We start from the raw sequence: 24834 nt of genomic DNA on the forward strand, positions 1-24834 counted from the left end.
GGATCAAAATTCACAGTGGTGTGAAATGTTACAAAATATTTCTATTTCAAATAAATGCCGTTCTTTTTTTAACTTTCTATTCATGAAAGAATCCTTAAAAACTGCATCAAGGTTTCCACAAAAAAAAAAAAACCGAAGCAGCAAAACTGTTTTCAACATCAATAATAATCAGAAATGTTTCTCGAGAAGCAAATCAGAATGCATATTAGAATGATTTCTGAAGGATCATGTGACACTGAAGACTGGAGTAATGATGCTGAAAATTCCGCTTTTCATCACAAAAATAAGTTGCATTTGAAAATATATTCACATAGAAAACAGTCCTTTTGAATTCTAATAATATTTCACAATATCACTGTATTTTTGATCAAAATAAATGCAGCCTTGATGAGCAGAAGAGACTTTTCCCCAAACTTTTGAAAAGTAGTATAACTCTAAATTCCCATTTTAACAACACGTCTACACATTAAAACATAAATGACTCTGACTTAACCCTAATTCAACCGAAGTCAACCTTTTTTTGATGTGCTGAGAAGAAACGTAGACCTTTCAGTCTGCTAAATGATTGCTGTGTGATTGATGGAAGAGTTGGAGATATTGTAGACTGAATTACAGGTGAATGAGATTGTGATCACAGCTGGATGCCAGTGTTTAACATCTGCTCAATTTCAGTGTTACCAGAGAGAAAGTTCTAGCATCTGATTACAAAGTATATTCTGCTGAAGACTTCTATCTGTAGCCAGCTGTCACTTAGCATACACAATAATTTTCACTCGTCCTTAAATTACATTTACAGTGATGCACTTACTGTACGATCCAAGTCTGTGGAGAGTTACTGGATTTTACATGGTCATAATAGGACAAAATAATGGAAATAACAGTAATTGACATGTACCGTGTGATGTTGAAGTCTCTTGGCTATACATTCAAAATGGTGTATATTTTATCCATTTATCCCAGTGCAGTGTCCCATTTGAAAGTGCATTACTGTACATGCAAAAATTATTTGTTCTGACAGATGTTGTTCATACAGCTTAAGTTGCACCAAATCCAGAATATTTATTAAAATGTTACTTGCATAATTACATTGTAATGCAGTGCAGAGGATATACATTTTATTGCAGCCACTCCTGTGAATTAGAAAACAAAAACTATTGTGTGCTTTTGACAAAAACTTGCCTATGCATTTGCTGTGGCTTTAGTACCTAAAGGTCTGTTCACACCAAGAACGATAACTGTTAAGATAACCATATTAGCATAACGTATGTTTATTCTAAGCGCACGCTGCAGTTTTGTCGTCTGACACTTTAAATGCTCAAGCTCTTAAACGCAGGATGGATTCTGATTGGATGTTAATGTTCGGCTGGAGAAAAATTCTTTCTAGTTAAATAGTAGTGGTTTGTATGGAAGCTTGTTTTTGCCACTGAATAAAAAAGGACATTTTTATCTCGCAATTCTTACTTTTTCTTGCTATTGCGAGTTTACATCTTGCAATTCTGCCTTTTTTTTTCTCAGAGTCGCAATTGCAAAAAAAAAGTCAGAATTTCAATAAAAAGTCACAAATGCGAGAAAAAAGTCAGAATTGCAAGATAAAGAGGTCGCAATTGCAAGAAAAAGTCGCAATTGTGAGATAAAAAGTCGCAATTGTGAGATAAAAAGTCAGAATTGAGAGATAAAATGTCGCAATTTTTATAAGAAAAAGTCAGAATTGTGAGATAAAAAGTCACAATTGCAAGAAAAAGTCAGAATTGTGAGATAAAAAGTCGCAATTGCAAGAAAAAGTTGCAATTGTGAGATAAAAAGTCGCAATTGAGAGATAAAAAGTCAGAATTGAGAGATAAAAAGTCAGAATTGTGATAAAAAGTCGCAATTGCAAGAAAAAGTCGCAATTGAGAGATAAAAAGTCAGAATTGAGAGATAAATCGCAATTGCAAGAAAAAGTCGCAATTGAGAGATAAAAAGTCAGAATTGAGAGATAAAAAGTCGCAATTGCAAGAAAAAGTCGCAAATGAGAGATAAAAAGTCAGAATTGAGAGATAAAAAGTCGTAATTGCAAGAAAAAGTCGCAATTGAGAGATAAAAAGTTAGAATTGAGATAAAAAGTCGCAATTGCAAGAAAAAGTCGCAATTGAGAGATAAAAAGTCAGAATTGAGAGATAAAAAGTCGCAATTGCAAGAAAAAGTCAGAATTGAGAGATAAAAAGTCAGAATTGAGAGATAAAAAGTCGCAATTGCAAGAAAAAGTCGCAATTGAGAGATAAAAAGTCAGAATTGAGAGATAAAAAGTCAGAATTGAGAGATAAAATGTCGCAATTTTTATAAGAAAAAGTCAGAATTGTGAGATAAAAAGTCGCAATTGCAAAAAAAAGTTGCAATTGTGAGATAAAAAGTCGCAATTGAGAGATAAAAAGTCAGAATTGAGAGATAAAAAGTCAGAATTGTGAGATAAAAAGTCGCAATTGCAAGAAAAAGTCGCAATTGAGAGATAAAAAGTCAGAATTGAGAGAAAGTCGCAATTGAGAGATAAAAAGTCAGAATTGAGAGATAAAAAGTCAGAATTGAGAGATAAAAAGTCAGAATTGAGAGAAAGTCGCAATTGAGAGATAAAAAGTCAGAATTGAGAGATAAAAGTCGCAATTGAGAGATAAAAAGTCAGAATTGAGAGAAAGTCGCAATTGAGAGATAAAAAGTCAGAATTGAGAGATAAAAAGTCAGAATTGAGAGATAAAAAGTCGCAATTGCAAGAAAAAGTCGCAATTGAGAGATAAGTCAGAATTGAGAGATAAAAAGTCAGAATTGAGAGATAAAAAGTCAGAATTGTGAGATAAAAAGTCAGAATTGTGAGATAAAAAGTCGCAATTGCAAGAAAAAGTTGCAATTGTGAGATAAAAAGTCGCAATTGAGAGATAAAAGTCGCAATTGAGAGATAAAAAGTCAGAACGGAGAGATAAAAAGTCATAATTGTGAGATAAAAAGTCACAATTGCAAGAAAAGAAGTCATAATTGCGAGATGTAAACAATTGCGTGAAAAAGTATATAATTATAACTCAATTGCGACTTTATATCATGCAATTCTGAGAAAAAAAGTATTTTAAATCATTTGATTCCGTGGCGGAAACAAGCTTCCGTAGGAATCTGCTATTCTTTTAGAACCATGTTCATAAAACGATAATATCTTTATCGTTATTATGTTATGGTTATTATTCTTGGTGTGAATGGGCTTTACATTTTGTAGATAAAATCCCATATTATGACTCGTCTGAATGATTCACTTTTGGATATTGGTCGTATATCCTGCCCTCAGACTGGGTTTGTAGCCACATAGTTCTAACATCACGAGGAAAATATATTCCAAAGATTTCATAAGTTTGCTAAGACAAGCAAGCATCACTTTTGCTCATATTTAGGATTGGCAAAAACAAATACCACAGAGGAGACCTCGCTAGGAGTATGTAATCCCCTAACAACCATGCAAAACACCCTAGCAACCATGTAGCAACATTCTATAAAATTCTCATGTCACATGATGGAACAGTTGCGTAACATTAGAAGTGTTTCTGAAGACACAAAGAAAGAATGTGACGTTTTAAATCCCTTGTTTCTAATTCACAGACGGGAGCAATAATGCTTTTCTATGCTAATGGTAGTTCTGGCTTTCCTCTGAGTGCCTGGGAGTGTGTTTTCTGGAGAGATGAGAAACTATAAAACACTGGCCAATACTGTTAAAAACTGCCAAAGGTTCCTCTCATGGGTCAGGAGCGCAAATAAGTCAAATGGACTGATATTTTTTGGACTGAAGTGGGTTTTGTGGGAGATGAATATCATATACAGACACTGAATGACACTACAGACTGAGAGTGATGAAGAAGAATTCCTCTTCCTCTGGTCGTGTACTGATGTCATTGTGGTCAAGTTCGTGTCAAATGTGTGTGTTGCATACAGTATATCTATGGGGAAGTACTATAACCATGCACTGCCTGAAAATATGTGCATATAAAATGTCATGAAAAGTATATAAAAAAATAAAAAATAACAACAATCGTCTTCACTTGTTTCTTTCCCCCCAAAACATCAAGGATTGATTTGATTCTTCATGACAGTTGCAATCTCACCAAACAACCACTAGATGGAGATAAAGATACGTTTGCTGGTTAACAGGATATTAGCCTAAATAATACAGTATTATTTTAAATGCATTGGTTTTAAAGTATATTTCCCCACAATCTTTGGTTACAGTCAGGTTCATAAATACTAGCTGACTCTTTTTTTTTTTTTATATAAACACAAACGCACATTTCTGAGCAGTGGTCAGGAAGTCTTGAATCAAAGAAAATGGCCAAATATTTACACTGCACTACTTCACAAACTCCACTGCCATGGAAACCAGTTCAGAAAGCTTTCATAATAATCATGTGACTCGTGGGTCACATGACAGTCCCACCCCTGCATGTATATTTTCATAAAACCTTCACTAAGTCGTCAAATTGCTGTGCAGTCTGTCTGTCTGAGGCACTAATTATGATGTGAACATATGGCACACGAGATTCATCTTCATATGGTATTTCAGTTTCGCTCAAAAGCATCTGGTGGTTGAAACGACATGGAATGAGGTTTTCGAGAAAAGCCCTGCGCTCTCGACATAATTCACGAAAGTAAATACAACATGTTGAGGAATCATTTTCTCCATGAGGTTGTGGTTTGAATCACCGTAATTGGTTGCATGATTTGACAAGACATGTTTATAACATCTGGTTATTTTTTGAAAATACTTCTGACAATTAAAAAGACATAATTACAGCAGGGAGTCCATGTAAAGATCATGCAAACCACCAGAACCGACGGAAAAATAAGGACAGTGAAAAACAAACCTATGCTTGTGTGTAATTGTAAATATTTTAAACAATCAGTGCAGGATTATGATATGGAAATAAGTTGAAATATTTATAGTTAAAAAATAAAATAAAAGTCATTCGATCAAGATTACGATAGATTAAGCAGTTTTGTTTTTTTTACAATAATAATTGTAAAAAAATATATAAATATCTATAATAAATTTTTTTTACATACATAAACTGCTCTATTTTTACATTTTAAATTAAAAAATATTTTTGTATATATAATAAGATATATATAAGTAAATGTACATAGGTACATATACACCAACACATATACTGTATATATATATATAGTATTTTATATTAATATTTTATGCATTTTATTATATTACACACACACACTAAATAATAGTAAAATTGGGGTCTTGTTTTGACCTTACATTTTGGAATTCTGTAAGAAATTATTTTTGACATCATTGTTTATAGGGTAAAAAATTTAATAAATAAATTAATCAAAATTATTATTATTATTATTTATTTTTTTATACACACACACACATATACATGTATAATATAAACATACATTTTTTTATACGGTATTTCTAATCATATCAGAAGCCATTTCAAAATGTGCAGTACCCAAATCTAACTGGTCTCCATTTCATTTTTGAATAACAATTATGATGATTCATTCTGATTTGACATCTGATGATATAATCATTGACAGGATACAGTCCAAAACATGAATATAGTTAAATACGGGTGCGGATCTCATCAAGCCCTCGCTGTCTGACACTGGTACACAGAACCGTATTTGAGTTATAAACTCAATCCAGGTCTGACACTGATTCATGATCCATCACTGTGGCTCTGCACATTAGACCTGGTCTGCAACACATCAGAAATACTTGGACAACAGTTCAGTGTGTGGAAGAGCAATCCCATCAGATGCAATGACTGATTTCACCCATAATAAAATCTGCTAAATAAAGTCTTCTGCAAACACACACATCTGGATGTGATTCCACTGGCGTTTCTTCATATCTTTCGCTGAATGGCTTGTGTCCATTAATGTCCTATTGTTTTATTAAACTGGCGGATGATAAAAAGAAAAATCTGATCTGAGAAATCTTTTTTTGTTGATTTATTTGAAGTGTTGGAAACACATAAGAACTTTTAGGGAAGTTTTCCCCCTAATTAAAAGCAAATCTATATTGTAAACTTATCTTAATTTAACCCGGCGAAACAAATTAACTGGGATTAATTTGTTCCCACACTAAACCAATTTGAACTCTCTTTCACAAAAAGAGAGAAAGAAAAAGTAAATAGATAAAAATAAATAAAACAAAGCCCTTATAGTGATATTTTAAAGGTTCCTAATTTTGATTTAACGTCTCCTACAGTAGGTTTACATGCCCAGTCTGCTCTGATTGGTCTACTCTGCTCTGATTGGTCAGATGGCCCAGTCTGTTGTGATTGGTCTACTCTACTCTGATTGGTCAGATGGCCCAGTCTGCTGTGATTGGTCTACTCTGCTCTGATTGGTCAGATGGCCCAGTCTGCTCTGATTGGTCTACTCTGCTCTGATTGGTCAGATGGCCCAGTCTGTAGTGATTGGTCTACTCTGCTCTGATTGGTCAGATGGCCCAGTCTGCTGTGATTGGTCTACTCTGCTCTGATTGGTCAGATGGCCCAGTCTGTTGTGATTGGTTTGCTCTGCTCTGATTGGTCAGATAGCCCAGTCTGTTGTGATTGGTCTACTCTGCTCTGATTGGCTCCTCCTTGCTGAGGGGAGTCTAGAGAGGAGGAGCTAGATGTAAACCCCACCCATTTGTCATGCATTGAGCAGCCTCTCGTTGTGATTGGTCTACTCTATTCTGATTGGTCAGACTGAACAGTCTGTTGAGATTAGTCCACCGCTTATAGCGCGTATCGGAAACTAAACGCCCATTACCATATCAGAATTTCAGATCTTCCTCAGTGCTTGATACACAGTGGCATCAGTTCTCCCGTATCAGTTCCACCACGAGTCCTCATCCTTTAGAAGTGGATTTGCAGTGCTGAAAACAGCTTCTTCCAGACATGAACAACACAAACCAAACTCTTGCAGTCTCAGATACATAGGCTGGCATTATGCAAATTTGTTACATAGGTATGTAACAGAAAATGAGACTGGAGTTGCTGATGTGATGACTCGTTTCAGCAGTTCAGAATCAGTTCTTTCTTTTAGAAGACATTAACTTTATTTGTTATGAACTTTGCAGACCTTTCACATTCACAAACAGCTTTATTACACACTACATGAAAAGCAATATTCAAAAAAGCATAATAGGGGCACTTAAACCAGTTTTCTTCAAGTTACAAGTATTATTAAATAATTATATTAACTATTAATTCATTATGACCACCTTTTTTCTACCGCTTTAAAATATATTAAAAACAAAATTTTTTTAATTGAACTGCTCTAATTTCATTACAAAACTATATGCTGTTTTTTTTCTTCTTCTTCTTCTGTGCAAAACAAATAGGAGAATTTAATGTTTGCATTACCTTCACACTAACAGGCCAACACCCGAGAAAGACACGGCAACAGGTCAGGACATACGTGACCCTGGACCACAAAACCTGTCACATGGGTCAATTTTAACAAATTGAGATTTATACACCACATGAAAGCTGAATAAATAAGCTTTCCATTGATGTGTGGTTTGTTAGGATAGGACAATATTTGGCCGAGATACAACTATTGAACATCTGGAATCTGAGGGTGCAAAAAAATCCAAACATTGAGAAAATCTCCTTTAAAGTTGTGCATTTATGTTCATGATTGTGCAGCATTCACTCACAAAAATAAATGTTTTATATATTTACGTCAGGAAATATCTTCATGGAACATGATCTTTCCTTAATATCCTAATGATTTTTGGCATAAAAGAAAAATCGATAATTTTGACCCATACAATGTATTGTTGGCTATTGCCACAAATATACCCGTGCGACTTGTGACTGGTTTTGTGATCCAGGGTCACATATGTCCAACATCTGAAGTACCCCCATTACACTAACAAAACTCAAAGATCTCGCATATCAACGGGAAACAGCCAGGAAGGGAGCCAGCGCAGAGGGAGTCGATTCAAACGTCTGATTGTATACTACGAAACAAATAAACAATGCACTCAAAATCTGGTGCTGGAATGAAAAACCACAACTCTAATGCACATACTTTGCTTTAAATCATTGGTTCATTTCAGGACAACTATAATCGTTGATCAAATCCAAACAACAGGGGCAGAATCCGGAGGGAATCTTCATGAAATCAAGGCATGCTTAATCTTGAGGGCAAATAGAAAGAATACCTCGCTTTTCCGATCCATTGCGATGATAAAATTGTGGTGCGTGAAACAGAGCGCGACAGTCACTGGCCACTTTTTCAGTGACTTTGGAACCAGAAGTCATTTTCTCCATAGGGATTTCAAAAACAATCATCAGTAAAGAGGTCTGAGCCATGGACCAAAACCAGGATGAATCATAACATGATAAACTGTGAATTGAAGCAAAAACAGAAAAGTATGTGAGAAACAGAAAAAAACAATAACTTAATGTCTTTGTGAGTGGATTCATGTGACTCATCACAGGAAAATTACATCATAGTTATTAGTAGTGTCTCCAAACCTTCACTGGCGATTATCCTGAGCTGTGACATCAAATATAAATAAAAATATATACATTTCCATTTAAATGGCGAAAGATCATGTGACACTGAAGACCTGTGAGTAATGATGCTGAAAATACAGCTTTGCATCACAGGAATAAATTACATTTTAAATATATATTTACATAACATAAAACAGTTATTAATATTTCACAATATTTTTAACTGTATTTTGATCGGATATCAAATCCATGGTCGATTTGGTGAGATTCGTGTTAATTTTATTGAACTGAATCTCCATTCAATTATGGAGATTCTCACCATAATTCTCTTGGTGAGAAAGTATAAATATTTAGACACTTAACACTAGAAGTGCCAGAATTCCATAACTACTAGTTCATTTTGACCGCTAGATTCCAAACTCTATATCTTTAATGATAAATACCCAATTGAGAGATTAATGCATTTATTGTACAAGGATGTCTTTTAAAAACAAAACACCACCAAACTGTACATTTAAACAAGTTTAATTATAAATGTATAAATAAAAAATATCCGTAGATGTCCTGAACAAAATGACGGAGTAGTTTTCACGTTTCTGTTCGATCGCGCCCGCGCCCGCCGACACACACACACACACACACACCATATTCCAGCATTGTAATCTTGACATTCCAGCCTGTTCATTATAGCCATAATAAAATATAATAATAAAATAGTGATAGTCAACCTAACTTATAGAAATTCCACTGCTCTGTTTGTCAGTAGCCTAGTACAATTCGTACCATTTTGCGCATTTGAAGAGGATGATTTTTTCCGTGGATATTGGAACGTGAGTGAAGTACAAAGCCAATAATAAAGAATAGTTTACCATCCAAATACATCGCAAATTTTGAAACATTTTGATTCTAATTAGAGAGTTACGTGAGCCTAACGCCGCTTACTTTCACTTTCGCTTATAAAGTATTTCATTTTGGCTTGTTTATAGTTATTTTTTCATTCTTGTTCTGTTCTGAATATCATTACATTTAAATTATTTGTTGTTGAATATGTTTAGTGTATTTTTTACCACATTTTATTGTTGTGTATAGCCTATAATAATACCGCGAAATTCCGTGCGGTCAATATGACCATCTATGGCCGAAATAGGTAAATATGTTCATTTGTTTTTTTTTTGCCTTGTGTAATTTATATGAAAAACATTTTAAATGAAAATACAGACACTTTTAGGAAAAGTCAGGTACCAGCAGGATTGTATTTATTTTTTTCAACAAAGTTATTGCTGATATAAAATTCAAAACGGTCAAAATGACCGCCATGGCAGTTCTAGTGTTAAGCCACACTGAAAAAAGTATATATAAGTGCCATCTGAAATTTTCTTCTAGAATGATCATTTTTATCAAGCCCGTACATTTATGTTCAATAATTTCACTTAAATGGCGATGCAAATGACCTATTAATTGTCATTTAGGTGAAATTACTTAACTTAAATATACAAGCTTTATGAAAATGATCATTCTAGAAGAAAATTTCAGATGGCTTTTGCATCTGAACACTTCAAATACAATATACAATATTAAATCAAGTGCCATTTACTGTAAAGATGCACAAATGCTCTTTTCAACAAAACATTTCATAGACTAAAAATATTTCGATTGGCTTACAAAATGTTGATTTTCTCAAAATACACAACTTTTTGAATGATGGGCATTGTACTGTAGAAAGATGCCGTTTGCCTGTCGAATAGTTTAGTTACAGCATAAAGTTAACCAGACGTCTTGTGTAATCAATGTGTGTTAATAGCAGCGTTTGCTCCTGATCTCACCCGCATTACCTGATAAAGCTCTAATGAGAAGTTTGCCAGCTAATTAAAGCCTCTATAACAGATTAAGCTCTGCCAGCCGTGCAGATTTAGAAAGAGCACTAATTTTGCCTCATCTGAGTTGGAGTTAACTAGTTTTCCTAGCTCTGAACGGCTGATGAAATCGATGTAAACCGTCAGAGATACTTGAGCTACAGCTGACAGACGGCTTCCCGGTAATGGACGTTTCAGAGCCAAGGTTGTTTTTAAATAAATGAATTCTTTTAATTCAGCAAGGATGCATTAACTTGATCAAAAGTTGACAGTAAAGACGTTTATAATACTACAATAAATTAGTAAACTTTCTATTTGTAAAAAACAAAAACAAAAAAAAAACCTGGGTTTCCACAAAAATATGAAGCAGCAAAAATGTGGATGTGACAAAATTCAGCTAAAAATCACAGAAATAAACTACATTATAACATATTTAAACAGTTATTTTAAATAGCAATAATGCTTAACAATAGTTTTTACTGTATTTTTGCTCAGTTAAATGGTGAGCAAATGTAAATATTTAAACACTTAAGCCACATTTGAAAAAATAAATAATACTTAGACAATTTATTAAGCAACGCAAAAAAAGTATGCAAATGTAATTACATTAGATAAAATATCAACATGCATCATTTATTGTAAATAAAGAAGAAAAAAAATTCAACAAAACATTTCATGAAAAGAAGTGTGTCTATGCTAAACCAATAGATGTAGTGTTGGAGATAAAGACAGTCAGTATTGTGTGTGATTATGGTTAGTGGACATTGTTACTTCATCGATTAGCGTTAAGCTTTGTATCAGTAGAAACCCGGTAGTATTTTGGAGTGACCGTGCTTCCCTCCCTCATGTCCCCCTGAGACAAGGGATTTATGTATTGTGTGTCTGGAAAAAAACCTCAGATGACGCAAAAAATCATCATTTATCGTCATCAGAGGCTCTTTTGTCCAGAGGCGAGAGACTACAGCCAGTAGGAGGAGCTCGTCCCGCATGTCTTCAACCCGCCCATAGGGGGATCTCACGATAAAACACCGTCTTTTCAGTTTCCAGTCGACTAGTTGCCTAGTTGTATAATTTCTCCCGATACTGTCCTCTGTAACCGGTAGGCGTGGCTTGGGAGTGTCTTCGTAGGGCAGCGAAGCAAGTGCATTCTGGGAGTTGTAGTCTTTCATCCACATGAGCCAAAAATACATTTTCTGGCGTTTCTCAGGCTAGACGGCACCAACTTCTAAAATAATTTCATAAATGACCCAATTTAAATACACATTCATCTTTCCAGTGGTGAAATATCCCTTTAATGTGATTCTCTACACCTGTGAACTTCAGGAGAACTGACTTCATACATCACTAAAAATCAGCAAAACACTAAAAAGTGTGTTCAAAGACTTAGCTATAGTTTGTTAAGTAAACAGAAAAAAAAAAAATATGTAATCGCTGGCCTGAATACCATTTGCTGAGGATTTCCCGCTATCATTACACAAGAAAATCTGTCATCTCAACAATCACCCTGTTTTGGGGTTCCAGTGAAGAGCCCTTCAGTCTGAAATGCATCCCATGGTCTTGGTTCAGTACATCTGTTTAGTAATTCACCATAAGGGTTTTGTGAGACAGGCAGCCATGCAGATAAAGGCTGAACAGCTTTGTTTAACACAAAAGCATAAGATAGAGTTTAACTGCTTCCACAGAACTATACAACAATGGGCAAGTGTTTCAACTTACACATAATGATGGGTGTGCGTTTATCTGAAAAAGAGAAAGTGAAATGGGTTCTGGTCACTTACATAATGTTCCACTTTTTCTTTTTTTTTCTTTTTTACTCGAGTAAGTAAACGTGGGAACGGAGATAATTTAATGAAATTAAAGAAAGCATACATTTGAAACTTTTTTTTTTGTGACAAACTGTTATTTGATTAGCATTGCGTGTTTTCCATTTTCATATTAGTTAAAGTTTTTTAATTGATGTGTTTTTGTCATTTTTTCATGTGTCTGTCTCAATTTAAACCAAAATGAGTTCAGTTTTAATTAACTATAACCCTGCAAACAATACAAGCAAACATTACAATATTTTTGGCACAACAGAATTGAACAAATCCACAGCGGTTCACTAATAATTGGGTGATTATAAAGTCTCCTGTTGCTAACGTCATTTTGGTCAAAAACAGCTGAACCAATCCGATTAAACATTCATGCTTTATGTTTACATACATGAGATGCCAAAGAGTTCAAGCTCAGGAGTGACTCCTGTATTCCATAAACACACAGAATGATCATTTACTCACTTGCACATTTGTGTACGTGGCCATTGTGATTCAGTATACAACCATCACAAATAAATGGCATGTTATGACACCTAAATACACTGGAAATATTGAGTATTCTATAATCACAGCCATCAACACCTGGACATTTCCAGTTAAAGGTGAGGTATGTTATTTCTGCAACAATAGACTCACCAAACAGAATTACAAAACTACTAACTGTTTTCAAAAGTATTTCTTGAGTTTTTTCCACGGATGATCCTGATCAACTCTTCATTTCCTTCTGTGTGGGCCTCTGAGTGAGTTCACGTAGTGTAACAGCGCAGCGCTTCTGGGTTGTACGTCAGAACGGAGGCTCGGTTTTTAGTACCAACTTGGTATCGAAGTCGGTACTTTTGAAAACATCACATGAATGGGGCCCGTGATTGGCTGTGGAGTAGACTGACTGGCCATTGGAAGCACCTGAACTTTTCCCGGTGGGCCGATCGGAAAACGAGTCCACAATTTGGACCACAAAACCAGTCACATTGGTAAATTTTTGGAAACTGAGATTTATACATCACTTGAAAGCTGAATAAATAAGCTTTCCATTGATGTATGGTTTGTTATGATAGGACAATATTTGGCCGAGATTAGAAAGTCTGGAATCTGAGGGTGCAAAAAAATCAAAACATTGAGAAAATCTCCTTTAAAGTTTTTCATTTATGTTCACGATTGTGCAGCATTCACTCACAAAAATAAATGTTTTATATATTTACGATAGGAAATTTACTAAATATCTTCATGGAACATGATCTTTACTTAACATCCTAATGATTTTTGGCATAAAAGAAAATTCGATCATTTTGACCCATACAATGTGTTGTTGTCTATTGCCACAAATATACCCGTGCGACATGTGACTGGTTTTGTGATCCAGGGTCACATATGTGAACATTAAATGCTGAACCTGAAACCAGATCCAATAGCTCCATGTAAACTGAAGTGTGGAGGTAAACTGTACACAACGGTGATAAGCTTTTCAAAAAGATGGGTCTCGGTTCACTTCCAAAAACTCTGATGCGCTTCGAATGAAATATGAACGCAACACGGACCAAAGACATGTAAACGAACCAAAAACAGGAAGATGAGACCCTTAAAAGGACAGAATGCTCAAGCACACCTGTTTTTCTCATCATAGTCGAGATGTTGCTCATCATCACAGTTCAGGCATCAGAACCGCATCTCCTCACAGCAGATCTGTGTGTGTGTGTGTGTGTGTGTGTGTGTGTGTGTGTGTGTGTGTGTGTGTGTGTGTGTGACGGAGGGATTCCTGACGCTGTTTTGACTCCTTTACACATTTATAAGCTCTTCACAAGTTCTCAGCTGGTCAGAATACCATCATATGCAGCGACACACACACAACCAGCGCATTTACCCCAGAACACAGCATCGTTTTAGATGTTCGGGAAGGTCTGTCGCGAAATATACGTAATAAAATCTGACCAATCAGGTTGTGAACGTATCAGTAACGTTCAGTATCTTTAGGTTCAGTGTTAAAATGCCAATGTGAACGCTAAGTGGACCAGGACTAAATGTTTTGTGTGTTTTTCTTTTTCTTTTTCTGGACCAAATTAACCAAGAGTGTGAACACACACCCTTAGAGCGTTCAAGAGAATCAAGCTACAAATGACTCATAGTTGTCTTTGCGTGTTAAAATAGTCTCTTCTTTCCAAGTTTAACATCAAACAAGTTAAATAAACTATCCTTCTATCCTCTCAGCAAAGACATGCTTCACTGTCAAACACACTTTTCTTTCTCCGTCCAGGTGCTGAATCACGCGGTTGGAATGTTACGAGAGTCAGATCTCTTCTGAGTCAGGAGTTGCTCGAGACACTTCGGACAGGTTGCAGAACGAGCGTTCGCCGTGCTGCCGTACAGTCAGACATTCATGTTTCGTGAAGGTCTTCCATCTGCTTTGCATTAACTGACTCTTAACACTCTTTATGCTGAGAGCCGATGCGTTTCAGGGAGTGTACGAGTCAATAACCTTGCATGGACCTTCTCAAGAGCCCTGCAGAGTCTCACACTTTCTCTTCTCTTCCCGGAAGACTGCATCTTTGGTTAACGGCCATAAGTTTCAAGCTATTTTGCTGTGGAAGGACTTGTGAGGTGAGGGGGACAACATGCTGCTTTCCACGACTACAAACCAAGTGCAATGCATGTCACGTCAAAAACAAATCTCAAGTCAAGTCAGTTTTTTTTCTAAAGCACAAATCAATCATTTCAAAGCAGATTACATTTACATTTATTCACGTTTTATCCAAAGCGACTTACACAATAGAAGCAGTTAAACTAACAGTAGGACAACAATATTTTAAGTGCTATGACCAGGGTTCCCACACCTTGGTTAACCCTTGTATGGTGTTCATTTTTTATCAAAAGAAAAATGATACGATTAATTATTTTTCAACCTCAGACTCATTGGCCTTGGCTCATTTTCTGTGAAGAACATATATCAGAACAATGACCACACACTGTACACCCCCCCCTCCTCCCTTCACATTTATATTACACACAGGATGTTCGGGTCCACTGGACCCGGGGCTAATAAAAGTGTGGACATTTTAGTTCCTGTTTATCTTTACTCTGTCCTCCTCCTGTCAGGGCTTGCTGTTATTGTGTGTGTGTATGTGTGTGTTCTTGTATATGATTTATGAGGACACAAATGTGTATAATCACATGGGTATTACAACGTAAACATGGTTTATTAGGACATCTGTGTCCTCATAAACCAAGCGGCTTAAAAAAACATACTAAATGGTGTTTTTTGAAATTCAAAAAAGGCCAAAAGTTTTCTATGATTGGTAGGTTTAGGGGTAGGGTTAGTGTAGGGGGATAGAGTATACAGTTTGTACATTAGTAAAAACCATTACGCCTATGGAGAGTCCCCGTAAACCACATATCCAAGTGAGTGTGTGTGAGTTTTCTTTTTACTTTTATTATGAGATTTTTTCGAAGTGAACCAATTCGTTTTTTGCAGTCAAGCTTCATGTCGAACCATTTTCTTTTCACTTCTGGGACTGTTCGATTAACAGATGAAACTCCATTAACTGCATCTGTAATATATGCTGCCAAGCTTCCTTTTTTTTAGGACCTGATACGCCACTATGTACGCTTGAAAATAAAATGTGGCGTTTTAAATGAACTTCTGATATCTGCATCTGAGAAATTTCTCTTTTTCATTTGCTTTTGAGAAGACATGTTGAAATCCTTCGTTTGGTGTCATAATATGATGCCCATATATAGTTGTCAGTCGGATTTAATGGGCGGGATTTATGGTAATTGAGAATGAGCGTGCACGCGCGTCCCATTTACGACTGATTGGAATTCACTAACACACACACACACATTTCACTATCACATCTGACGTTTACGAAGTATTTGTGAATCAGGAGAAGAGTTTTCGGGAAGGTCTGTTTACGCGCAAATCACTCACATATTTACTCGTATATTTACGAATGTTTCATGAATGAGACCCATTGTGTGTAAGTGTGAAAGAGTGTGAGTCCAAAAGTGAGTTTTGTTTCTACCCCTGCTGTTCCCGCACAAGGTTGCAATTCTTAAATGTGATCTAACAAAGCTAAAGAGGAATATGAATTAACCATATATGCTGTTTATATTGCTTGTAATTGGGATGAAGTAAACATCTGTTGAGTATTTTAACATAAATTGTTTGATTATGTTGAATTACAAACCCAAAAATGCAGCGGGTCCACCAGACCCACGAACACTGGCTGAATAACAAAAATATGAACACCACACAAGGGTTAAAGGGTTAGTTCACCCAAAAATGAAAATTCTGTCAGTAATTACTCGCCCTCATGTTGTTCCAACCCCGTAAGACTTTTGTTCATCTTCGGAACACAAATTAAGATATTTTTGATGAAATCTGAGAGCTGTCTCACTCCTCCACAGGCTTATGGACACTATAACTTGCTGGCCCAGAAAATGTATTAAAGACATTGTTAATATAGTCCAAGTGACTCCAGTGGCTCAATCTTAAGTTTATAAAGCGACGAGAATATTTTTTGTGCGCAAAAAAAACCCAACAAAAATAACGACTTTATTCCACTTTTCATTTCCTTCTCTCTGGGGCTCGAGTCTTTTCACGTAGTGTAATAGCGCAGCGCGTCTGTGTGGAATAGTGGAATAAAGTTGTTATTTTTGTTGGTTTTTTTGCGCACAAAAAGTATTCTCATCGCTTTATAAACTTAAGATTGAGCCACTGGAGTCACTTGGACTATATTAACAATGTCTTTAATACATTTTCTGGGCCAGCAAGTTATAACGTCTATAGCAGCCTATGGAGGAGTGAGACAGCTCTCAGATTTCATCAAAAATATCTTAATTTGTGTTCCGAAGATGAACGAAAGTCTTACGGGGTTGGAACAACATGAGGGTGAGTAATTACTGACAGAATTTTCATTTTTGGGTGAACTAACCCTTAACTTAGGGGCCTTTTACACCTACCTTGTTTGGTCCGGATCAAAATTACAGGTGTGAAAGCTCCCCCGGACCACGGCCCGGACTGAACAGACGAAATTTGGTCCGACGAAAAGAGGTCGTCTCGGTCCGGATGAAACTGAACAAAGGTTTGGTTCGTTTCTAGTGTGAAAGCATTTTCTGTATGGTTCGGACTTTCAGACCATTTACAGGAAGTTCTGGTAGTTCCCGCTTGGCCTAAACAACTGAAGAAGAATATTTATGTGCAGATCTGTCCCACAGCGTTTCTTCCAGCTGATTCACACACACACAAGTCCTGCCGGCGACGATAAAATGTTCGCACAACGAGGACGTTCATTTGGACTAGCCTCGAGTATAGTTGGTGCTACAGGCAGTAATGCCATAATAATAAAAGTATAGTGGCAACGATATCCGTCTGTTCATTCATTCTTATCAAAGTTACCCGCCGACTTGACAACACGCTGACGTCAGACGCACGTCTGTTTACAAACCAATCAATGTCAAGATGCAGCCCACATGTAAAGTCCTTTAGTGCGCTCGCATAATTGCAATGTGAAACCAAACCAAAACTAACCGAATGTATACAATGTATCAAAACATGAACTTTGGTTCGGACCTTGGTGTGGACTTTCAGGTGTGAAAACGCCCTTAAAATTCAAGGACCTTTCAAGGACTTTCCAGGTCCAATACCCTCAAATTCAAGGACTTAATGTGGGAACACATCTGTAGTTTCGAACAACAAACGTTGAGGTTCCATCGTAGTTGTTTTGTGCGCACGTGAACGTCATGGCAACGTAAAACACAAAGTACCTCGCGCGGGAAACACTTAACGTAACGCGTAAATGCGCGTGGCTAACGTAAATCAAGCAAGCTAGTGTGCAGAGGCCACGAAGTGTTGGCGAATTAACACATTAGCGGACCGGAGGGAATAATATGGCATTTTTTTTCCAGAAAACTAAATTAACAAAATAAATTCAAGCACTTTCAAGGAACTGTCTCTATTACGTTCATTTTCAAAAACTTTCCAGGGCCTTGAATTTATTTAATTCTTTTCAGATTCACAAGGATTTCAAGGACCCGTGGGAACCCTGTATGACCCTTCTCAGTTTAATCTAATGCAGTACATGTAAAAAAAAAATGTTTTGTTGTTTTGGTTTTTTGTTCGATAAATATAAAAGAAGAGAAAGATTTTGTATTACTGGATCAAGCGCTGCCGAAAAATACGCGTCTTCAGACGTTTCTTGAAAATGGCTACGGACTCAGCAGCTCTGGTTGAGTTAGGCAGGGAACAGTCTAGGTCAAGGTCAGGGAAAGAGATTTTGTGCCTCTTTGAGATGATGCACCACAAGACGACGTTCGCTTGCAGAGCGCAGGTGCACATAAGTCTGAAGTAATGAGTAAAGTAAAGTAAAAGGGAGCAGAGCCAGTGGTTGTTCTGTAGGCAAACGTCAGTGACTTGAATTTGATGCGAGCGGCAACTGGCAACCAGTGCAATTTAGTGAGGAGAGGAGTGACTTGTGCTCTCTTCGGCTCGTTTAAGACACTCTCGCTGCAGCATCTGGATCAGTTGCAGAGGTTTGACAGAGCAAGCTGGAAGACCAGCCAGGAGAGCTTTACAATTGGCCTTTATAGCATCACAATAGAACGCCGGAAGTAGTCGCGAAAAATTGCTGAAACAGTGTACTGCGTCTTCCGGTTACTGCGTTCACCATGGCTGCCTGTTAATCATCACTGGACTACTTCGCTCTCGCATCTCCCAAAAGTTTTTTTTTTTTTTTGATTTCTTGATTCCATTTGAATGGTTTGATTAAATTGTTATAACCAATTATTTAAAATGTAATGATTTCAGCAAAACTTTCTTCAAAAGCTAAAACCAAACTTTTATTTTGACGGGTTGCCGTGTAGACCTTTGAGTCTCTCTGTGTTTTATGTGTTTTTCTCAAATTAAGCTAAAATGCTGCTGACGTGACTCTCAGAGCGGCTGTGTTGATGAAGTGCATTAATGTCCTCATATAGGCTGAAAATATCGCGAGCGTCATGCGTGCCTCAGTGTGTGTGTGTGTGTGTGTGTGTGTGTGTGTGTGGTAAATGAAACAGCGCGTCTGTGCCATTCATTCACAGAGACGCGCAGAACATACATGATCCCTATTTAAATAGTCTTTATGCGGTTTAATATTGACAGACACTGGTCTATATCGCGATTTTATTTAAGTTTACTGACCTACTTTTCATCTAAAGGTGTAACTAAGTAGTAGGGCTGGGTAAAAACATATCGATTTCTCGATTTTAATCGATTCTCATTTTTACGAACCGATATCGATTCTTAAATCCCAAGAATCGATTAGTCATCCTGTTTTCAGTTGATGAATGTATGGAACATTGTAGCGCACGTCCCATCCAATACATCGCAATAATATTTGAGCTTTGTTACTTTTGATATGAAACAAAGTCTCAGATTTCAAATTACGTCCTTTTTCTTACGAAATTCAAAAACATAAATACCGTTTTGTCGCTGTGGCGTGAGATCGCTCTGGCTCAGGCTCAGCTCTAGAGAAGCACATGATCTTCTCTTCCGCCTTGATAACACCAGTTACCGTGCGAAATAAACATGAATGAGCATCTGAAAGTGTGTTAAAAGGTAGAGTACAACTTATCGAAATCCGTATCATGTGACAAGGAATCACTCAATCAGTGTTTCAACCGTGGAAAGACGTCAGTAAAACAGCTTGTAAAGACCTCAGAAAAACCATATCCAAAGATCAGCAAGAAAGAGTCAGCAAGAAAAATTAACTCTAGAGAGGAGCATTTTGCTAAATATATGCACCATATTACATATTCATTATAATTTTTAATGTTCTTAAATTTGTAATGCATGTTTGAATAAATCTGGCAGGTTTTTATGACAGCCACCATTTAAATGTTTATATTTCACATAACTTTATTATTATAAAAATAAATAAAAGTGTAATTTAAGTGTTTGTATACAAATAAGTTAATTTTTACCTAGTAGGCTAACGAAGCCTATAGGCTACCACTGACTCCCATAGTTTACAGCATTAGTTAAGAGATTTGTTTTCCTTGAGAAAATTTGGCATGTGTTGTACCTGATATCCAAAATAATCAATATTGAATCGAAATCGAATCGAATTGCAAGCTTGTGAATCGAAATCGAATCGAATTGTGAAATTTGTGTCAATACCCAGCCCTACTAAGTAACCACCGGAAGTGCGAGTACACCGCTTGGCGATTTCGAACGTTCCGAAACCAGGAAATGAGATAAAGGCCAATAGTTCAGTCTGGATAGAACAAGCGCTTGGACAAGGAGTTGTGTAGCATGCTCTGATAGGAAGGGCCTGATCCTCCTAATGTTGTACAAGGCAAATCTGCAGGACCCGGGCCGTTCTAGCAATGTGGTCTTTATTAACAGAAAATATAGCCTGAAAACCCTAAGTCAAAGGTCACAGAGCAAGAAAAACTTGACAAACAGCAACGTGTGCTTGCATTGACACGCACCAATGGCACACAAGCAAAAAAAAAAAAAAGAGATTACATGAAGGCCTAGTGATATTATTTATTTATTTTAGAACTGAAGTCATTCACAAACACATGCCAAACTAAATATCGCAGTAATCCTTCAGCGTCATGCAGCGTTCAATGCGGTTATGAGCTGTAGGGGAAAGCTAAACGTTCAAAAAGCGTGTCAAAAAGTGTCGCGCTTCCATTGACCTGAAAGGTGAAATTTGGCCTCCATTTCTTGAGGCATTTTGAAGAACGACGAAAGAAAACATCACAAGACAAAGACTATAAAATACAAGAAATTACGCGACAAGGTGATAAAAAGATGCATGTGGACTCGCATCTGAATTTGCATGTGTCTGCATCAGCCTTTACTGTATCACAGGTACATTAAATACACAAATAATAAACTTATTATCAAATATATTTGATCAAATAATGTTATATTATCAAATATATCATCAACAATGGATGGCAATTATTGATATAACCTTCAATTCACACACTATATGGGACCCTGGACCACAAAACCAGTCACATGGGTCATTTTTTTAAAAATTGAGATTTATACATCATCTGAAAGCTGAATAAATAAGTCTCCCATGGATGTGTGGTTTGTTAGGATAGGACAATATTTGTCCGAGACACAATTATTTGACAATCTGGAATCTGAGGGTGCAAAGAAATCGAAACATTGAGAAAATCACCTTTAAAGTTGTGCATTTATTGTTCGCGATTGTGCAGCATTCACTCACAAAAATAAATGTTTTATATATTTACGGTAGGAAATTTACAAAATATCTTCATGGAACATGATCTTTGCTTAATATCCTAATGATTTTTGGCATAAAAGAAAAATGGATAATTTTGACCCATACAATGTATTGTTGGCTATTGCCACAAATATACCCGTGCGACATGTGACTGGTTTTGTGGTCCAGGGTCACATATAATAAATAAATGATATTGTTAATTGTAAATCGTAATAAATTATATTGTTATTATATAATAATTTTTTCACATTTTCATTGATTTTCTGAGGGGGATCACACTGAAATGATTATTTTACTTGTAATAAAATCTACTAAATCTGCTGATATCAGCTTGAAACGGTGGTATAGTTTTCGTCAACTCACAGAAATTAACTGCTATGATCACAATTTGGACAGTAGCTAATTACACGGAGTACAAATAGTGCAAATACTGATAAATGCAACAGAGTTTAAATAGAAGTTAAATGCTATTTGTACTAAAGGTAAAATATCTGAGCAAATAGTGGGCAGTTACTGAAACAAGTTTGACTATTTGCACTTCTTATAACTTGCATCTTATAACTTGCATCTTTTTTTTTTTATTAACTTTTAATTAAGTTTATTGATAATATTGATTTAATTGCCTTCACAGAGCAGCTTGCATTCTTTGGATCTCTTGCAATGCATCCCCAAGAGACAAAACAATAATTAAACGGCATTAATTAAAGATTAGAAGAGTTAGTGAGTTACAAGAGTTAGTGACACTCTCTGAAGCCTGTCTTGAATTATATGGATTGTCCCACATCACAGGTGTCAAGCATGTGGTGTGCACTAGGTGTTTACAGCCCTTGTTCATTGTGCCCTGGTTGTGAGCATCCTCAGGCCCCGTCCAGCGAGAGAGGGGGGAGATCCAAGAAGCGATTAAAGTCTACGGTAATCCGACCCATCCAGTGATCAGTGTGTTGGTAGAGGAGGAGTCTCTCACACACACACAGGGAGGAGAAAGACTGACAGGGACCGAGGAGAGTTCGCCATGCGCACACCCCTGAAAAACATACACACGCAAACTCCTGCTCTCTCTCACACACACACACACACACACACACGCGCGCACGGAGGGATCTTACGCACGAAAGACTCCGTGTATGAGAGGACATCCAAACCAGGATTTGGACAGCCTGTAAGCTTCATATGGCACATGGTAAGTCTGGAAGGAATAAGCTTAGTTTAAGTACCTTACAATTTTAAGACAAACCGCACTGTGATCATATTTAATTTGAATTTGCAGTCACTTATAAAGTCACGGTTTTTAAACAGGAATGTTGAGGAAAGCGGAAAAGTGAGAAAAACATTCAATTTTGACAATTCATTTCAGGCTAAAAAAATTAATAAAATAAAAACATTTTGCCGTAAAACAAGTCAAATGCTTGGTCTAAACCATATATGACGGACAGTGAGAGACCCTTAAAGGTTTACTTAAATTTCCTGGCTTCACGTAACAGCTCTGTTGCAAAACCTTGGCTGCCGTGTTTGTCTACATAGGCATCGCAACCGAGAGGAACATCATAAGGGATTGATTTGAAACGCTCTGCATAAGGACAAACTCTGTGCACTTTACAAATAGCCACTCTGCATGGGAGACTTGACTCACGATTGACTTTGATAGAGTTTGCATGTTGCTAAGCAAACACTATGATACTCTACTAAGTGTAATGGACATAGAACACACAAATGTTTGGTGAAAGGGTCGTGTTTTAATAGATTGGACTACTTCATTGATATGAGAGAAGACCTTAAAATGCAAGGTTTTGCATTACACCTGCTTCCCCGGCTTGGGAATTTGTTGTTCCCTGGAGTAAAACAAAAAGACATGAACTTTTTTTTTATTCCACGTGCTCTTAAATTGTTTTATAAATAACTTACAGGTTTGATTGTGTGAAGCCTGATGTATTTCTTGTGTATCTGTTTTACTCCACCTGTTTCTTTTATTGTATTTTTTATTAGGCACATGAGGTTGTTTTGAGTATGTGTTATGTTTGATAAATTTCCGGGTTTTGTTCTACAATATCCTGCCTTGTCAAGCTCTTAAAAATTATTATAAATTTTTTTTAATGCTAATTTCTGCTGCTTTCTTTGTCCGTACCAAGTGCACAGTGTTGACTTTGCCAATGTGTAATTGTGTTTCAGATCTGGAATCCTAAAAAACCGGAACAGGACTCCTGAATCAATTTCCAAAAACTGATTTAAATCGCAAAGTCACGATCAACTAGTCTCAGACTTGCGTAACCGACTATGTCAAAGGATGAGGAAATTCCGAGCCCACCTCCAGAGTGGCCGGAAGAAATGTTAGTGTAAACATATATCCCGGAGGAGAAGTCATCATGAGAAGGAATCTCTAAGACGCTGGTATAGTACTTAATATTCACACAAAACCAACCCGCGATCGACTGATTACATGGATGTACGGCGTGGATGGAAAACACACACACTAGCATCTCCAATCCTGCCTCCATGAGGGATTTGCCCTCCCCACCTGTTGCCTGAGGTCAAGCCAACGCAACGCCAACCCTGATAAGTCTGGCTTAGCTGGCCACTTGGTAAGGACACATCTTCTTTTGTCAGCATAAGCTGCCACTTACAGCCGGGGTGTTAAACACCGCAGATCGCCACAGATTCAGAGAGCACAACTGTGCCAGAGCGCATACATCAAGATTAGTAAACAGGTTGTTTCATTAATCGAATCAAGATGCTGAAGTTTTCCGTTCTTGTGGAAGTTGTATTCTCTCGAAGATTACCGAGACATCTGCATGTGTCTCTCGATAGGGGCTGGGAATCTTACAGTGTTTCATCAGATGCTATAGATAGTGAAAGGAAATCCTTGTTTGGTGTGTTTTTTTAACATTAGATCACAAAAAAGTCCCCTAGGAGAACCCTTTGATTCCTAGACCTTCAGGCCACCATACATCACTTACAGTCCATTTGAGTTCAACAAGCTTGACAGTCTTTTTTTTTGTCTTTTTTTACCCATACCTTTACACAGTGGATCTCTTTAGGGGCAGATATAGAGGTATTTATGGGTAGTTCGATGTAAACCAGGTTAGAAGTTTTCAAAGGTGAGTATTCAGGGACTCCCATTGGGTTAATCAGCATTTAGTCTTGTGCTGGAAACCAAGACATTTAATATATTCAGTAATACGCTTTTAGATGAGAAGAAAGTGAATTGACTATGACACTATTGCCTTCAGTAGAGCGTATTTATAGCTGAATTGAACTTTACACAGTTATTGAACTGAATTGAATCAACATTGAACCGACTCGAGCTGAATAACGACTCAGAGCTGCTTATAACTGAACTAAACTTGCTTCGTGATCACCCAAAAATGAAAATTCTGTCAGTAATTACTCACACTCATGTTGTTCCAACCCCGTAAGACCTTCGTTCATCTTCGGAACACAAATTAAG

At 36.8% G+C, this 24834-nt stretch overlaps 1 protein-coding gene and 1 long non-coding RNA gene across 2 annotated transcripts in view; one reads left to right on the forward strand and one right to left on the reverse strand.

Moving 5' to 3' along the window:
• Positions 1-7484: 7484 nt before the first annotated feature.
• LOC309501244 overlaps positions 7485-24834 on the reverse strand; it is a 55956-nt gene continuing 38606 nt past the window's right edge. Inside the window, exon 2 of the long non-coding RNA XR_014206809.1 lies at positions 7485-8376. This is a non-coding gene — a long non-coding RNA (uncharacterized lncRNA). The remainder of the gene's footprint in view (positions 8377-24834) is intronic.
• The window catches only part of LOC309501178 (uncharacterized protein), a 37113-nt gene continuing 34699 nt past the window's right edge, over positions 22421-24834 (forward strand). Inside the window, exons 1-2 of the mRNA XM_082173245.1 lie at positions 22421-22572; positions 23559-23968. The gene's annotated coding sequence lies outside the window, so the exon portion shown is untranslated. The remainder of the gene's footprint in view (positions 22573-23558; positions 23969-24834) is intronic.

This window comes from Leuciscus leuciscus (genome assembly GCF_965113295.1).
Source record: "Leuciscus leuciscus genome assembly, chromosome: 6".
NCBI classification, from domain to species: domain Eukaryota; kingdom Metazoa; phylum Chordata; class Actinopteri; order Cypriniformes; family Leuciscidae; genus Leuciscus; species Leuciscus leuciscus.